Genomic DNA, 18,162 nt, shown 5'->3' with positions numbered 1-18,162 from the left:
CAAATAGTAAGATTTTTAAAAACAAGGTTAGGCACTCCTAAGTAGATATAGCATCTGCAATTACAGCCAGCTGGAATAACAATTACAAAGACTTTTTTCAGTGCTCATGCAAAAGGGTATAAACTGTTCACTAGCTGGGATCAGGAATTATTTTGACTCTCAGGTGCTGGTTCACACACATCTTTAATTTTAGCCACCTTTATAAGCATGTCCCTAGTTTTCTCTCCAAATGTCTCTCTTTAAAATGCTGGCAGGTTGGGTTGGTGAAAATTTTCCATCAAAACTTTTCTTGATGGAAAATTGGTTTTTCAACTACATTTTTTTGTGCAGAAACTGTCTATTTTCTTGAAAAAACAAATAGAACTGAAAAAACCCACAAATACAAAACCTGAAATATTTAAATCTGAAAAACCAAACATTTTTGGAGTTTGGAAAAATTTCCAGCCCAGTTTTGGAAAACAGGTTTTCAGGTTTGGTTGCCCAAAACCAAGAATGTATGGTTTTCCCCAATAAATAGATTTTCCAAAAAGTGATTTTTTTTAAAAATGTTTCAGGGGTTTTGATCTTTCAACAAAAAGTCAAAGTTTTCTGCAGAACCTTCCCAACCTGCATTTTCCAACCAGCTCTTCTGACAGGTCCACAGCAACTTTTCTACCTGCAAGGTTTAACACTGCCTTTTTTATTATGTCTGTGATAACTCAGGATGGGTTTTTTTAGGTGTTTGGACCTCTTTAAATTGCCCCCTGCAGTTTAAATATAATTATGCAGAAGTTATAGCAAAGATTTTCAGATATAGACATAAAACATGCATTTGTTAGGAACTATTATACATTAACTATAGATTAGATAATAGCAGAATTCACTTGTTCTTATACTAGATAGGCTCAACTCCTCAGAGGGGCTTAGTCTCCTAGCTAATAAAAACACAAAAAGGACCAATTCTGCTGCACTTGTGCAGAGCCCACTGAAGTCAACGGGTTCTGCCTGGGCAGAGTGTAATAAATGTTTATTTTCAAAGCAGGAGACACAGCTGTCATGCTGGCTGTTCTGATTACTTTATTTCTCTTGGAGCACACAAGCAGCGTGCTGCCATCTCACACTCTCTGCTGTCCTCCAAATCCCTCTGCTCCATCACGGCCCTCAACCCCAGATGTCTGGAGTGGGGAAGAATTGCTTTCGGGTCTCAGCAGTGCCAGCTTAGCCCTCCCTATGCCGTTAACCCCATCCCACCCCAGCACCTGTTCACATATAACATGCATCCAAATGCTTGACGAGGAGAAATAAAAAAGAGGCTCAGCCCAAATGCCCTCTAGGTCCCCTTGCCACTATCTGCTGGCTGCCAGATCGTCTCATGTCAGCAAGGTTGATTAATGAGCAATTAAATATCTGGCTTTGTGTTGTCTTCTTTTTTTAAAGCAACAAAAATGCCTCCTTAGAGCGGCAAGAACAGGTTTGTAGGGTGTCTGGGGCCTGATCAGACTTGCAGAAGTTGAGCACACTCCAGCCACTCATGGCTTTGTTTCTCCTGGCTCCCACCACCAGGACAGCACGCCATGCATGTTGGCTCTCTCTTGCGGTGGTGCTGCTGGGGACACAGAACATGGCTACACAGCAGTCAGTGGCTGTGATTGCCACTCATGCTGATAATTACCCAGAGTTCCAGGTGGGCTTGCACCGTGTCGCCTCCCTGCCTCAGCTTCACTGCTCCAGTAACAGACTTAGCTAGCTCACATCAGTCTGCACAAGCCCATGATTGCCGCACAGACAAACCCTTTCATGGCCTCAGACGGGGCAGGGAGATGCATTCATCACAATCATCCATAGCCTTTAAGGCCAGAAGGGACCATTATAACCATCTAGTCTGATCTCCTGCATTCCACAGGCCATAGAATGTCACCAACCGCTTTAAGTCCAGAACTCCCAGCTGAGCTAGGGTCTCTCTAGAGTAGGAAAGGTCCTTCTACTTCTAGATTAGACTCACCGGTTGATGATAGCCTCTGACAACCTTGAGAGCTTTATTCCTGTAATTACTTGGTCTAGTCCCACTTGGCAACCTTTGATCTCATCCCCCTATTGCTAACCTTGGCTAGTTACGTGGAAGGTACCCCGCAGTGCGTCACCAGCAGAGCACAATTTCAATCTCCACCTGCCCATTGAGTTTGCACTCTTAGGGGTAGCCTCACAAAGGTAGTGACGGAAACCTCCTTGTTTAGGACTTTTAGCAGACTGAGAAATGTATTGTACAATGCATAGGAGGGAACAATCCAGCACGAGCACTAACAGAGAGGACGACGGGACGGGGCTTTGCTAACCCTAGCTCCTATTGGAGAGGCAGTGACGGCTAGTGGCTATAGCAGTGAACCGGGACTTAATAGAGCTGCATTTTGCTCCCAGTTCTGGCACTGAGCTAGTGTGTGATGTGACCGGTGAGGGCAAGTCACTTACTGCTGCTTTTCCCCTCCCACCCTATGGCTGTCTTGTCTATTTAGATTCTAAGCACTTTGGAACAGGAACTGTCTCTTACTAGATGTTTGTACCGCACCTAGTGTAATGGGGCCCTGATCTCACAAAGGGCTTCACACACACATTCCATCCGTTTGAAACAGTCCCTCAACTTAACATGGCCTTCCTTTTTTACCTACTACTTCCTTCTTCTAGATCAGCGTAATCACTCATGTCAGTGCAGCCCTAGGAATCATCCATTACTATTGCACAATTAAGAACAGGCGGGGACAGCAATATTTTTGTGTAAGTCCTACACAAAACACTGATCACAGCAAAAAGAACAGTGAATTTTTTTCTTTTAATTAAAATATTTCTACTACAGAGGATATAGCCCAGCAGACTCTCAGAACTCTATAGGAACTTTAATTCCATGTTGAATCAAGGCACTTATAGCTTTGTTTTGCATAATGGCAATACAAAAATATACCCATAAAATCAGCATCCATTGTTCAAAAATAAGCAAAATACTTAAGCACATGTTTAATCAAGTACTTAAATGAAGCACATGCTTAAGTGCTTTGCTGGCTTTGAGCCATACCACCATCTATGTGCAAATCCATAATCAAAATTAGTCATAGTCACAATCAAATGTGCTATAGGGCACACAACTACACTAGCTAAAGAGATGCCCCATATGGTTTCCAATCTTTTCTTGCTTCTAATCACCATATTTGGCTCAATACATTAACCCTCTCCTTAGTTCTTGCCATTTGCCAAGTATGTTTCAGGTCATAAATATGGCATATTAGAATTTATGGGACAAAGAACAAGGCAGATTCAGCTCATAACCAGCTTAGATTGGGGGGGGAGGGAGGGAATGTATCTCTTCAGAACAGGTTTTCTTAATCACATTTGCTGTAGATAGCTGCACAGGCCTCTGGGCACTATTTCTTAAACCTGGAATAGCCCAGCTCATCTATTTGGGGGACTTTATTATGCTTGTTAAAATGAGCCCTCCTAGGAAAGATGAAGCAATGATCTCATTGTGTGAAATTCTGCCCCGGGCCTGGCTAAGGCTTGTTCTTCATGCACTCAGGACTGTGGGAGGTGGACAGAGCTGCAGGAGATAGATCTTGACTGAGCAAGGCGAGAGGCCAGGGTTAAATGCAGCGGCTCTGTTTGACCGCTAGCAGCAGAGCCCAGCTTGCACTCTTGGGGTGGGGCTGTCTCTCCTGAAAGCGGTCCCTCTTTACCCAGTGCTACCCATCACACTACAGGCGCAGAGGAGAGTCCCTCTGAAGCTTTGTGCCGGTCTCTCAGCACGAGATTCAGCTTTGGGCAACATGGCTCAGGCAATCCAGGACCGTAGGCACATCACAGCATGAGGTCCCCTCCTGTGGAGTGGTAGGTGGCATTGAGATGCATAGGACGCTTCCTGCCTGAGAGCTGTTGTTGCAGGATGGCTGCAGACTCAGCAGATGTCTCCGCACCAATGGCTTTCCCTTGGTTTTCCCCACAAAGGATAGCAACATGTTATTTTGACATGGGAACTGAGGCCTCAGAATAACCAGCTGGCTAAGAGCCAGGACCTAGGCATGGGCCTGTAGCATGTGTCTTAATCTGGCCCTCGCTGTAGTAACACGAGCTCATTATTAATGAGGTACAATTAAACCTTTGGGATTTTTCTACTGTTGAGGTATATACAGGGCCCCAATCCTAGCTGTGGCCATGGAGCTCAAAGCACACGTCTGGAAGGGGTCTGTCTATATGCTACCTTAGCACTCCCCTGATCCAGCTTGGCACCAGATTGTTCCCCTCGGTACATAGAGCAACCTAGGCAGGTGACTCCCTGTCTTCCACAGCCTTTTCCCTCTTCCCCATGGTATTTAGGCAGATGGAGTCCGGTGCTAAAATCCTGCTTTAAAAAGGGTTCACCTGGTGTTCTGGATAGAGAGGGTGTTCTGGATAGAGAGGGCGTTTTGTTTCAGGGACAGGGACTGTGCCCTAGAGACAGGACAACCTCCATGTCACATTCCCCCTTGCCCCCCAGCTCCCCTTGCAGCTGGGCACACTAGTACCAGTGTCACCGACTCAGTTTCCCCTCTGAGGCTCCACCCCACATTCTCATGTCCAATATCACCCCAACCAGGGGCCAGTTTATTGCACCACACAGTGCAAGATAGCCCCTCAAAGCCCACAGTCCATTTATTGTAGACAGTGCATGTCGTTCCTAACACAGCAAGGTACCCCTCTGCCGGTCGCCTACCCTCAGTCCTTGCCAGCCACCCAGCACTGGCTCACCAGCTTCTCCACTCAGAAATGTCAACAGGCTCGCCACCCACCTCCACCCCGCTGCTCTCCTACGCTCAGCCCTCCCAACTCACAGTCACAGGCAAACTGGGAGCCTCTTCTTTAAAGGGGCTCCGTCACCCTTTGTTACGTTGGCCGGGCTAAACGGCAGACTCCAACCTCGCGGAGCAGAGCCAGAATCCACTCTGATGAACTGGCCCCAGATTTCTGTAGGCTGTGATGGAGAGAACACCTGCCCACCCCCAAGTGTCCGGGTGAGGCAGGGGGCAGGATCTACAGGTCATGGTGGGTCAGGGAACACAAGGAATGGGGTAGATTCCTCTGTGGTGGGACGGCTTGGTGACAGGTGTTCAAATACAAGGGAGTGCCAGGTTTTAATGGAAAAAAAAAATCTTGACATGACACAGATGAGCCCTCCGGCTGTTCTTGTTCCTGTTTGCGTGCGCACGTGTGTGTGTGTGTGTGAGAGAGAGAGAGAAAGAGAGGCCAAACTTGCCTTCTCGTGGAGTGTACTAAGCCACCTCCCCGCATTGCCTCATCCCTAGCCTTGTATGCAGACGCACTCCTCCGCGGTGCAGAGGGCGTTGTGCCAGCAGGGAGCTCTGGCGGGCTTTGACTGTTCTCTGGTTAATTACATTAGCGTTCGGGCCCATTCACTGCTGCGAACTGGCTGAGCGAATGGGGTCAAAGTCAGTTTGGGGAGGACACAGGTGCCACCAGGCTAACATGCACCACACAACTTCTGATGCACACCCCACTTCGGCGTTTCAGCCATTGCGAGCCCTTCTGTTAATGCTGCAGTGATGGGTTAACCCTTCATTGCCCTCGGCTGAGACTGAAATTGTTGCTGCCTTCCCCCAGATTCCATTTTAAATCCCCATCCCAATCCCTCACAATCTCTTTATCTCAACTTCACAGCCGCCCCTCTTGCCATCTTACCTCCTGTTCTGTCCCCCTCACCCCCTTCCGTTTGCAGGTAGCTGATGCTCTTCCAGTTACCCCTATCACCAAAAAAAACCCCATTCATCATGGCACTAATCTGCCATTTGCAGCCATAACATCGGTGGCTCTACGGTTGTCTTCTACCCCTTCCCCCCCACCCCAAGTCGCTCTGGTTGTCACAGGGCTCACTCACCACAGGTGGCGCCTCCTCCTGGCCATCTTGGGGATTAGCGCTGGCTAGGTGTTCTCTCACCCCATGGCCCCTCTAACTCCAGGACTGGCAGCCTGCTCATGGTGACTCAGCCCTCCGGCCGGGTTACTACATGGTTCCCCCTTCCAGGGCTTACCCAGAGTCCTTCTGCACAAATAATCTCAGGCAGTCTTTTCCAGCACTGCCGTGATGTGGTCACTTCCCTGGTGAGCATTAGGGGAACCTGGGCCCGTCCCTATTCCAGGTTCAGTCCAGGGACCCTCTGTCACGCTGGCTGGATTGGGGGGGAGCATTTATTATATTGTTTGACATCAGTATGTCAAAATCATAATAATTCATGTGAGATATGCAATGTCAGGTACTGTTAGAAAGGCTATAATGTGCTAAGTAAGATGATAATACTTATGTTCATGTGTTATGTGTGTAATGGAAGCTATAGATATGTTTGGTATATCAGTATTTCAAATTGTGCTGTATGAGTTGCATCTCAGATAGGATGACAGCAGAACAATAGCCTGCTTAATGGCCCATTGAGACATCCACAGATGCAAGGTGCCCAGGGGGAAAAGCCAGAGGTATACCTGATGAACCACCAGGACTTGCTCATATGACTCTGAACCCCATTTTCTTCCTGTAAAATTCCACAAACAGCCTGGGAAGAGCCAGAGGGTATATGAGGCAAAGGCCTGGGAATCCATTTTGTCTTTCAGTCAGGCTTCAGCTTTAGCTACCAACCTACCTCTGGATCAGCTGAACTGAACTACAACTGAATTGAAGCTGTGAAACAAAGGACTGAGACCCATCCAAGTATCGGATATATACCAGAGGGACCATGCAAGTCTGCAAACTCCACAATTCTTCTAGAAACCTGATGCATATGGACTTTCAAATCATTTGTATGTATCTAATTGCTTTAATCCTTTAACATTTCTCTTATGGTTTGTTTCTTTCTTTTATAATAAACTTTTAGTTTTAGTTACTAAAGGATTGGCTGGCAGGGTGGTATTTTGGGTAAGATCCAAATTTATATTGATCTGGTGCTGTGGCTGACCCTTTGGGGGTCAGAGGAAACCTTTTTAGTAAAGAGCATAGAGTTTAAATAACTGGTCTCTTTACTGGATGCAGTGGCTGAGTGGGAGCCGGAGACTGGAATGCAGTAAAGGGGGCTGGGTGTATTTGTGGACTGGCTTCTTGATAACCAGTGTGAGGAACCAAAAGCACTGTTTGTGGCTGGTTGGGAAGCCTGGCTTCAGTACCACCCACCAGTGCTGGGAGAATCTGCTCTCCTTTTACAGCCTGCCCTGACCTTGGCATTTTCAGGTGGCTGCCCTGGGCACGGAAGGGTCACACCCTCAACCCAGCAATTCTGGGCTTTCCTCTCACTACTCCTTCTTACCACTCCTGGTTTCCCTCCTCACTCTGGCTATACCAGCGCCAAACCCTCCTCCTTCTTCCCAGGGAATGATTACTACCTCCTCTCTGAGCCCAGCTTCCTTGCTTATATAGGCCCCACCTGCTCCTCCACAGCTATTAGGTCCCAGCCCTCCCTGGCTTCTTCTCCAGGTGCAGCCTGGGCAGTTAATAGGCCTACCTGGCCATCTTAACCCCTTCTGGTCCTGTGTGGGGTGAACACCTCATCCCCCTGGTCCATTTAGCTTGTGAGCCCTTTGGAGCCATCTACCACTTGGTGTTGGTGCTGTACAAAGCACAACAGGGCCCCCATTCTTGGCTGGCTCTTAAGCCAGTGAGAGAGAAGTCTTGGTTTACTGTTACTTTGGGGCATCCAGTTCTTAGGGTTCTGTGTCCCTGTTACAGCTAGATGCAGGTTGAAGTGAGTCTTCCTGGCCTATCAACTCTGATCTATCCCCAGCATTGTCATATTTTGAGCACTTCCCAAGCATTTAAAAATAACCATCATAACCTTCCCAGCTTGCGGGAGAAATCACTTGATAGGATCCTGTTTTGCTAGTGTGTGTGGGTGCGCACGTGTAGATTGCATCTGTGTATATACGACTGGGCAGTTATGTTGTTTATCTGTGGGCAGGTGGGTGCCTCTCTATGTGTTTGTGTCTGTGAATGGGTGTGGGTATGTCTGTGTGCATGTGGGAGAAGAAATTATGGGAGAGTCAAAGACAGTTGGTCTGTATTTAGCTCTTAACATGAAGCAACACCTGATCATTCTTTTTCCTCGTGGCCGTTAGTTCCGCAGCCTAGAGCCAGCTCCCATGAAACTTCTGCCTCCTGCATTCATGAGCGACCCCTACTGGCCAGGGGTTTCTTTGCTCTGGTGGAATATAGCTGTTATGAGACAGGGCCCTCACGGAGCTGGGGAGACAGGGGTATGTGTCTCCAGTTGCCAGAATTAAGAACCCCCCTTTATTCATTTCAGCCAAGTCCTGTCTCTTCTCTCCAGGAGCATGACAACAGCAATCTGAAGAAACATCATCTTCCCTAAGGCCTTCAACAGCCACAGCCTTTTCCTCCCTCGGTCTCCAGTGCTAGTGACTAAATGGACAACTTTGCTCCCTTCACCTCTCCCTGCCCGAAACCCCTCTCTGCCAGGGACTTTGTGAAAGGCACCTTCTCGGCTGACACACCAAGGACCAAAGCCGAGACCACGAGTCTCTACTGCTTGAGCTGAAGAGTCAGACTTCATTTTAGGTACTTATGTGGCCAACCCTCCCCCTGATCTCCAAGCCCTTCCCCATCTTTACTGCATTGAGCCTCACCACACCCTCTGAAGTAGGGCAGTGCTATTCCAAGATGGGAAACTGAGGCACAGAGAAGCTAAGTGACTTGCCCACAGTCACTCAGGAAGCCTGTGCAGAGAAAGAACTTCAATCCAGGCTTCCAACTGCTAGGCTACTGCCCTAACCATTGGCCATTCCTTCCTCTCATACGGAGAGTTGTAACAGGTCCATATCCTCTATGGAGCAGATACAATGTGCACAGACCAAGAGGGTAGCTACTGTGCGTGTGAGGCGGCCTGTTCTGCAATGACAAAGTAGAGCATAGGGTGCCAGCCTACACTACACAAGTGGATTGTGGTTCCTCTCCTCAGAGCAGCTGCCAATATCCAGGTGAGGGTTGGGAAGGGGGAGAAGCCAGTCCAAAATGCCTTGGTTAACTGTGGGGATGAAGCCAAGGAAAACTGCAGTGTGTGAGGATGGACAGCTCTCAGCAGCCAGCTGGAAGAAGCTTATTGGTGTCTGGAAAGGGACATCATACATCTCCCCTTCCCAGCAGAAATCACCAGAGCTTGTTCTTAATCCCCCAGGAAATTAGTTACATCAGGATCTAAGAACTGCGGCCACTTGGAGATCAGACCATGGTTAAGGCCTAAAGGCAGATAGGACTGAGTCACCCTTCCCAGAGACTGTTTTGGCCAGGACAGCCCCCTTTAAGTCCTGACTCAGAAGTCCTGACTTTTTTGGCTAAAATAGGCATTTGTGGTGTTTGCTCTTGCCAGCTGATCATCAGTTGATAAGAGCAAACGGGACAAATGCCCACTTTGGCCAAAAAAAGTGGGCCGTACCTCCTGGGGAGCACAGCAGAACGTTCGGCGGGGGGGTGAGTGGCAATACGAAACGCTGGGCTGTGGGACTTGGGCGGTCAGCCCCAGGTCCAGTCCCAGGCGGTGCGGGACTTCGGCGAGCAGAATGCCAGGTGACTCAGGCCAGCCCCCCACAGTATCCCGTTTTTACTTGCGTAACTAGGTCGCCCTATCTCTGAGGTGCTCAGGGAGAGGATAAAAAAAAAAAAAAATCAGGCAGGAATGTTCTCCTAGCAACAACAGTGCCCTCTCCTCTCGATGGCTCCCATGCATACAAGACTTGCACTCTTCTGTCCAGGTGACTCTTTTTCAGATTAAGGGAAACAAAAGAGAGAACAGATACACTACTACCAGGAGAAGGAGCAGAGGGGGCAGATTCTGCATCCTCCATCCATTTATCTCAGAGCCAGCCAGCCAGCCTATAATGGAGCAGTGCACAGAAAGTGGAATCAGAAGTGCAACATTTCACTGATGAGTCATGCGTAGAAAAGCCACTGGAGAAACCAAAGTTCTGATGGGGAAGGTGGGGAGGAAACCTATTAAATATGGATGGATTGATTTTCCATGTATCAAACATATATGCTGTTAAGGGAGATAATGCCCTGGAAGGAAAGAGAAACACTTTTTCCCTCCCCAGCACATCTAAATAAAAGTTGGACCACAGTTCAGTCCTTCAGTTCTCAAAGGAAATCATTAAACAAAGTCACTTTATGGCCTCTCATCATTGACACGCACTGAAGTGAAGCCATTTGGATGCAAAGGATATAAATAACTATCCTCTTTTATGCAGCTACTTTGCAATCTTTATTTGTAAGTCACAGAAGTAGACTGGACACAGGAAACAGGACTTAAAGCCAGGATTATAGAATCTAGTCGCAGCTTGATCAATGAGCTAGCTGCTTTTCTAGTGTCCTGGCATAGTCCTGTTGGGACTAATGTAGAAAAATGTATCACCACACTGGTGGGTTTTCATGATTCATAGATTCCAGGGTCAGCAAGCACCACTATAATGTAAACCATAGACTATCCCTGAAATAACTCCTGTTTGATCTCTACTTTTAAGTTTCCAGCGATGGAGAACCCACCACAACCCTTTGTAAACTGTCCAATGATTAGTTCCCTTTGCTGTTAAAAGTGTATACCTTATTCCAGTCTGAATGGTCTAGCTTCACCTTCTGACCATTGGATCTTGTTATGCCTTTGTCTGCTAGTCTGGAGAGTCCATTATCAAATATTGGTTCCTCTGGAGGTACTAAAGCACAGGCTAAAGCAAAAGTGAATAATATTCCGGTCACTATAGTTTGCAAGGAGTTTGAAAGCTACTACAAAGATTCTTTTCTGCTACAACATCTCATGATTTCTGGTTGGCTCTCCAGATAAGAGGTGTGGCTGCTAAAAACACAACTGCTCTGATACAAGGACATGACAAATTTACTTCTCCCAAGGTGGCATACATTTCTGGTTACGATATTCCTATACCTTTTCTGTTGTTAAATGGAGGCGCTCTATTGGACACATTTCCTGCTGTCTGTATTTATTTAAATGAAGCTGTCAGAGACAATTGTGCTATTTGCTATCTATGCGTTGAGTGGATTTGCAGGGTATTTATACACAGGCCCACACCAAAAACCTGGATCGAAGCAGCCCCAAGAAACATTGGAATCTATATCAGAATGCCACAGAAGGCCCTTGTCTCTCTAACAAGCAACTGAGGCAGGTCCAGAACCACAATCAGGATCCAAATTTCACAGGTGGATCCCTGGCTAAGGGCTTGACCAACGCCACAGTAGACAAAAGGTGGAAGGCCAGGAGTATTATTCACTCCATTGCAGATGGGTAACTGAAGAATGGAGATTAAGCGACTTGCCCAAGGTCCTAGAGAGAATGGCAGGCTCAGGAACTGAATGCAGAGGTCTGTCTCTCAGTCCATTATCATAACCTTGAAGCCATACTGGTAAAGCTAAAATGTGATGGTCCTTTCACTTTAAAGCAGGTGCCATGTTTGCTCCTTCCTAGATTGATTATTCAGTCCCATCCATAAAGGAAAGAAAGTCCCTTGGCCTGTGGAATCTGGACTTGCCTTGGGTCTCCTCCAGAAAACTGATGTGATGGTAAAGTGGCTAGTCAGAGCACTGTCTTCCCCCCACCACCACCACCTGCAGCAAGCTGTTTACCAGTTGCCCTGACAACCATGTACACAGTATTAAGTTTCATCACGCTGAGAAGGCAAAAGAAAAGGTAAAGAGGCTGGAAATGCTATTGAAGGGCAGGGTCAGGGGATGGGCTTTGGCAGCTGACAAGGGAGGGGCTGCTTTAGAAGCCAAAACACTTATAACCTTGGGGAGAAAATTGCCCTGAGTGCCATTGCTCAAGCCATTCCTCTTGCAGGCCAAGAGATGCTTCCTCTAGGAGCAACTGACATGTCCTAAGCTGCTCCTCTCTGACCAGCTTCCAGCACATAAAGCTCCCAGCCTTACTTCTTTTGATCCAAGCAGTTAGCAGATTTTCAGGGTCCTGTGTGTTGTTTTGGTTAAGGGGAGAGGCTAGTGATGGAACCAATACCTCTTTGATGCAATCCTGTTTATTTACAAAGAATGTGTAAAGTTCTGTTTCCTTGGATACAGCAAGAATTGAACAGCAGGAAACATTCTACTCATTGGTCCAAGCCTATTTCCAGCCAACACTCTGCCCAAAAGCTCTCTTTAGTGTGACCCTGAGACAGAGCTACCGGTGTTTCTCTGGCTGTGTCCTTGGCTTTCTTCTGCTTCGCTCACATGACACTCCAGCCTCTGTGTCAGCCCCCAGGAAAACCCGTTGGACTACTTGGTTCAGGTTCTCCTCAAGCCTTGCCATCTACACCTGTGCATGGTGGTGGCTCCTCTCATTTCGGCTCTCTGCTTCCATGAAGGAGCTCAGCTGCTTTTTACACTTACCCTGGATGAATGCATCTTCTATACACACCAGCTCAGGGCTCCTCTCCACTCTAGGACCACCCCAAAACTTAACCCAGCCACTGCCAATCTTCCAGGTTCAGGCCCTTCCCAGGGAGAGGAAATTCCTCTTAGTTCCTCTCTGCTAAATCCCCTCAGCTGAGCTCCTTATACAGCCTAGCTCTGCCTCCTCTGGCCAGGCAGCAATTAGTTATTCACCTCCCAAGTGCAGATTATAACTAATGAGGTTCCTTCCCTTGCCTTTCAGATGACAGGGATTAAGTACCAGGACACCTGGGTTCCATTCTCAGTGACCAGCAGCTAGGGCTGCCTGGAGACAACTAGAGACATTGTTTTTGTTTTAATCAAGCTGCCCTTGCTTATTCTTTGTTGGCCTGCATAGCTCGCTGTACAGCTGCCCTCTTTTCCCCGGCATTCTCTGGCTGGGTGGGAGGGGAAAAGATTACTGGTATGGGTGGGGAAGTCCGTCTTGATCTAATGACTGGGGGATGTATTCACAATAATGGCACAGCACCCCTGAGTTTTAGACAAATGCTTATCATTAATTATTAACAACCATTTAATCACATGTATTGGCATACTCCAAGACACATGTTTGCAGAAAGTATTTACTATAAGAGACCAGGGGCCCAGGCAATTGTCAGGAGGGTCTTTTGCCTCTCATCCAGCCCTGCTCCAATTTAGGTCTCAGGGCAGCAGTGACTGTAAGTCAGCCCCTCTGGTGCCTGTTGGCTGGCTTATGTGAAATGAGGTTGGTGAAATTAACTGAGATCAGTGGAGATGCTCAAGCTATACCCCTGGAAAGAGGAGCAATGTTGCTTTGCCTGATTGCTCTTTATTTTTGTATTTAATTACAGCCATTACATGATTAAATGCAGAGCAGGAGCAGGCCATTTCTTAGGCAGGGCAAATGACCGAGGTTAATGACTAGGTGGACAGAGAATGTGTGGTTCTGGGTGGTGTGCACGTATGTGAGGGGAACTCAAGGCCAAGCCCTTCATCTTCATCTGGACAGCACAGGAACTAATTGGCAACTGCAGAAGGTTTTGCTTCACACAAAGCTGTGAGCAAAGTCCTGTGCTTCTTGATGTGTCACCGCCACCCATTGTAGAATTCAGATGCTATGGTGATAAGTGAAGTATAGGAGGGAAGAAAGGAAAGAGATCTAATGTGATAGGAGTTATATATAAAAGATATGAGGGCTGATCAAACATTTTCTCTTAGAACTTTTTTTTGGCCAGAGAATGCTTTTTTGACCAAAGTTGAACATTTTCATGAAAAGTTTCCTTCATTTTGGTAAAAAATGTTGACTTTCTAGAGGAAGAATTTTGAATTTTTTCAGGAAAAAAAACTTCAGTTTTGTTTTGGTAGAAGGAAAAAAACAATGTCACTTTTTTTTAAATTTTAATAAACACACTTCTTTATCACAAATGTAGGGGGGAGAAAAGTTAAAAAGTGAGCAGAAGAGGGAGAGAATTCATTTAAAACTTTTTCCTCAAGAACAAAAATGAAAAAGAAAATTTAAAAATACAAAAAAACTGAAAATTTTTTCACAAAATGTATTTGCCCTTTTTCCAATCAGCTCTAGGCCACATAGAGCTTTGAGTATTAGGATTTAATATTTGTATTGCCTCTATGAGCGTGCATTGTGCAGGGTGCTGTACAGACAGAAGAACAATCCCCCTAACCCAAAGAGCGTAGTTAATGTAAAGAGTGCCATCTGCTGGTGCAAAGCATGCAACATTGTTCATAAATTTGTAGGACCAATAAAGTTCTCTTAGTTTTTGCACATTGCAAATGGTGTCCAGATCACTTTACCATCTGTTCAGAATGGGGTGCTTTGAGGTACATAAATGGGAAAGTTGGTCCGGGAGAAACACCCAAGAGCTAGTCATGGTCAGGGATATGTCAAGAGATTCAGCGTTTGTTAGGCCTGGGCTGCTATCAGTCAGGGATTCCTGCAGAGGCCCTGACTGCATGGGGTGGGAGTGGCTATCGTGTCCCAGCTAGAGCGAGTCTGTTCCATAACATCAACAGGAAGCAATGCTGAACATAAAGATCCCGTTTCCAGAGGAACTGACCCCAAAAAAGAGGTCATGGACATCTACCCCACGGGAGAGGAGTCTAGCCTGTCTACTGGATTAACCCAATTGGGTCCTCTTCCGGTATCGCCAAGGAAAGGTAGCCATTGTCTTCGCAGACTGGAACTGGCTGCTCCAGCAGCTCAGTGACTGCCCCAAGCTGTATTCCACTGCCTGACGTCAAGCTGGAGTTATTGTCCTGCCAGCATGCACACACGCATCTCTAGCTCTCGGGCCTGAGCAGCTGAGCTGAAGAAAGAGGCTGGAGGAATTTCATTATGGCTTTAGAACAAGCGAGGAGTTGCCACCGGGAAACAAAATTAGGGTTATTCAAAGGAAGAGTTTGGATTGATTTTTCCCTGGAAATAATAATTGGGATGATTTGCACCTAACTGACATGTGCAGTCTGCAGACAAGAGACCCCTAATGAGCATAGAGAAATTAAACTTGCAGTTAGCAGCGTTACCGTTGCATTCAGCATCGCTCAGAGGGGAAAATGATGCAGTGCACTTTTACAACGATGGTTATCCCTGTGTTTTGTTTGGTCATTTTTTCCTTGCAATTACCCATTTTGCACACGTTCTTGTGCTAATTGTGCATTTTTTTGGGTGCACTGTTGCTCACCTATCGTGTTTAAAAATCTGGTGCTTAAAGTGTCACCGCTAAGCTCAAGAATTAGCACCCTAATCAAGTTGAAAGTAAATAGGATGTATTTCTCTGAGCTCTTGTTTCAGGCTGTTGGCCCACACCACTGTATCAGTTACACTCTGCTACCGTTTGCGTTGAAATGTAGTTAAGGTTCTTTTTAAGCAAAAGTTTGCATTCTACAAAAGCTGGATGGGTTTTGGGACTAGTTAAACATCTTAAACCGGCCAGACCCAGTCCATGGGTCCACATCACTCCTCCAGCAAATGTGCTTCCTGGCTAGGGAGCCTGTGGAAACAGCCCCTTTTAAGCAGCTATTAGTGAATAGGCAGGGAAAGCAAATTTCACATTTGTAAGCGGGAGTATTCCCAGTGGAAACCTGATCTAGAATCATAGAAGATTGGGGTTGGAAGAGACCTTAGGAGGTATCTAGTCCAACCCCCTGCTCAAAGCAGGACCAACCCCAACTAAATTATCCCAGCCAAGGCTTTGTCAAATCAGGCCTTAAAAACCCCTAAGGATGGAGATGCTACCACCTCCCTAGGTAACCCATTCCAGTGATCCTAATGGGTACCTTTACCCAGTCAAGGAATAGAAACTTACCCTGGGAGCTGTTATCCAGCCAAAGCAGCTCAGATTTGATATCCTGAATACTCACTCATGAGCAAGCTACAGGCCAAGAGCTATTCAGCAAGTGTGTTTGAATAGTCGGCACATCAGAGGAAGTGGCTGCCTGCTGAAGAATCCATGGAGTTGCTCACAGGTGAAATTCATCAGCACCATGATTTGTTGGGAATTCTCTGTTTAGCTATTCCAGGTTCGCCACCCACTAGGCAACGCTAGGACCCCAAGCCCAAGCACAATAGAAGCTTTATAAGCACACCCCACAATGAATGGCTCTATTTCCCTATTTTTGTGTAGAAATCCAAACATAATTGCACACAATTTGGCAACAGAAAAATATGAGCCACTGGCCCAACTGTATGAGATTTCAGATCTGTGGTTCTCAACCAGGGTCCACATCAGGTTGGCTGATGTGATTTCAGAACCATTGGCTATTATCTTTGAAAGCTCATGGCAATTGGGGGAGGTCCCTGATGACTGGAAAAAAGCAAATATAGTGCCCATTTTCAAGAACGAGAGGAAAGAGGATCTGGGGAACTACAGACCGGTCAGCCTCACCTCAATCCCTGGAAAAATCATGAAGCAGATCCTCAAGGAATCCAATTTAAGGCACTTGGAAGAGAGCAGGGTGATCATGAACAGTCAGCATGGATTCACCAAGGGCAAGTCATGCCTGACCAACCTGATTACTTTCTATGAAGAGGTGACTGGCTCTGTGGATGTGGGGAAAGCGGTGGACGTGATATACCTTGACTTTAGCAAAGCTTTTGATACGGTCTCTCACAGTATTCTTATCAGTAAGTTAAGGACGTATGGGTTGGATGAATGGACTATAAAATGGATAGAGAACTGACTAGAGCATAGGGCTCAATGGGTAGTGATCAATGGCTCCATGTCTAGCTGGCAACCGGTCACAAGTGGAGTGCCCCAGGGGTCGGTCCTGGGGCCGGTTTTGTTCAACATCTTCATCAATGATCTGGAGGATGGGGTAGATTGCACCCTCAGCAAGTTTGCAGATGACACTAAGCTAGGGGGAGTGGTAGATACCCTGGAAGGTAGGGATAGGATACAGAAGGACCTAAACAAACTGAAGGATTGGGCCAAAAGAAATCTGATGAGGTTCAACAAGGACAAGTGCAGAGTCCTGCACCTAGGACAGAAGAATCCCATGCACAGCTACAGACTGGGGACCAACGTGCTAGGCAGCAGTTCTGCAGAAAAGGACCTGGGGGTAACAGTGGATAAGAAGCTGGATATGAGTCAGCAGTGTGCCCTGGTTGCCAAGAAGGCTAATAGCATATTGGGCTGCATTAGTAGGAGCATTGCCAGCAGATCGCGGGAAGTGATCATTCCCCTCTATTCAGCATTGGTGAGGCTGCATTTGGAGTATTGTGTCCAGGTTTGGGCCCCCCACTACAACAAGGATGTGGAGAAGTTAGCGAGAGTCCAGTGGAGAGCAACAAAAATGATCAGGGGGCTGGAGCACAAGACTTATGAGAAGAGGCTGAAGGAACTAGGCCTGTTCAGTCTACAGAAGAGAAGAGTGAGGGGGGATTTAATAGCAGCCTTTAACTACCTGAAAGGGGGTTCCAGGGAGGATGGAGCTAGGCTGTTCTCAGTGGTGGCAGATGACTGAACTAGGAGCAATGGTCTCAAGTTGCGGGGAAGGGGGGGGAGGTCTAGGCTGGACATTAGGAAAAAGTTTTTCACTAGGCGGGTGGTGAGGCACTGGAATGGGTTACCTAGGGAGGTGGTGGAATCTCCATCTTTAGAGGTTTTTAAGCTGCAGCTTGACAAAACCCTCGCTGTGATTATTTAGCTGAGGTTAGTCTTGCTCTGAGCAGGGGATTGGACTAGATGACCTCCTGAGGTCCCTTCCAACTCTATGATATCTGTGGGGATACATCAACTCGTATAGATATTTGCCTAGTTCCACAACAGGCTACATAAAAAGCACTATCAAAGTCAGTCCAAACTACAATTTCATACTGACAACGATTTGTTTATACTGCTCTGTATACTATACACTGAAATGTAAGTACAATAGTTTATATTCCAATCGATTTATTTTATAATTATATGCTAAAATTAAGAAAGTAAGCACTGTGCTGTGACACACTTGTATTTTTGTCTGATTTTGTAAGCAAGTAGTTTTTAAGTGAGGTGAAACCTTGGGGACCCACAAGACAAATCAGACTCCTTAAAGGGATACAGTAGTCTGGAAAGGTTGAGAGTCACCGTTTAAGAGGACCGAGGAAGGCCTAACATATTTTGTGTGGAGATGCTAGAGAGTTTACAAAATACACGGATTTGACAAGTCTGCAGCATGCTGTGAGGCTCTCTGTCAGCCAGGTGGCGGGTGCAGGGGGCTGTGTGCATAAGGGGAGCAATTTATAGATG

Source organism: Emydura macquarii, unplaced genomic scaffold (genome assembly GCF_026122565.2).
Source record: "Emydura macquarii macquarii isolate MOO-44397 ecotype Brisbane River unplaced genomic scaffold, CSIRO-AGI_Emac_v2 contig_1253, whole genome shotgun sequence".
Classification (NCBI taxonomy): domain Eukaryota; kingdom Metazoa; phylum Chordata; order Testudines; family Chelidae; genus Emydura; species Emydura macquarii.
The sequence above is the reverse complement of the archived record's forward strand: the minus strand, read 5'-3'. Positions refer to the sequence as shown.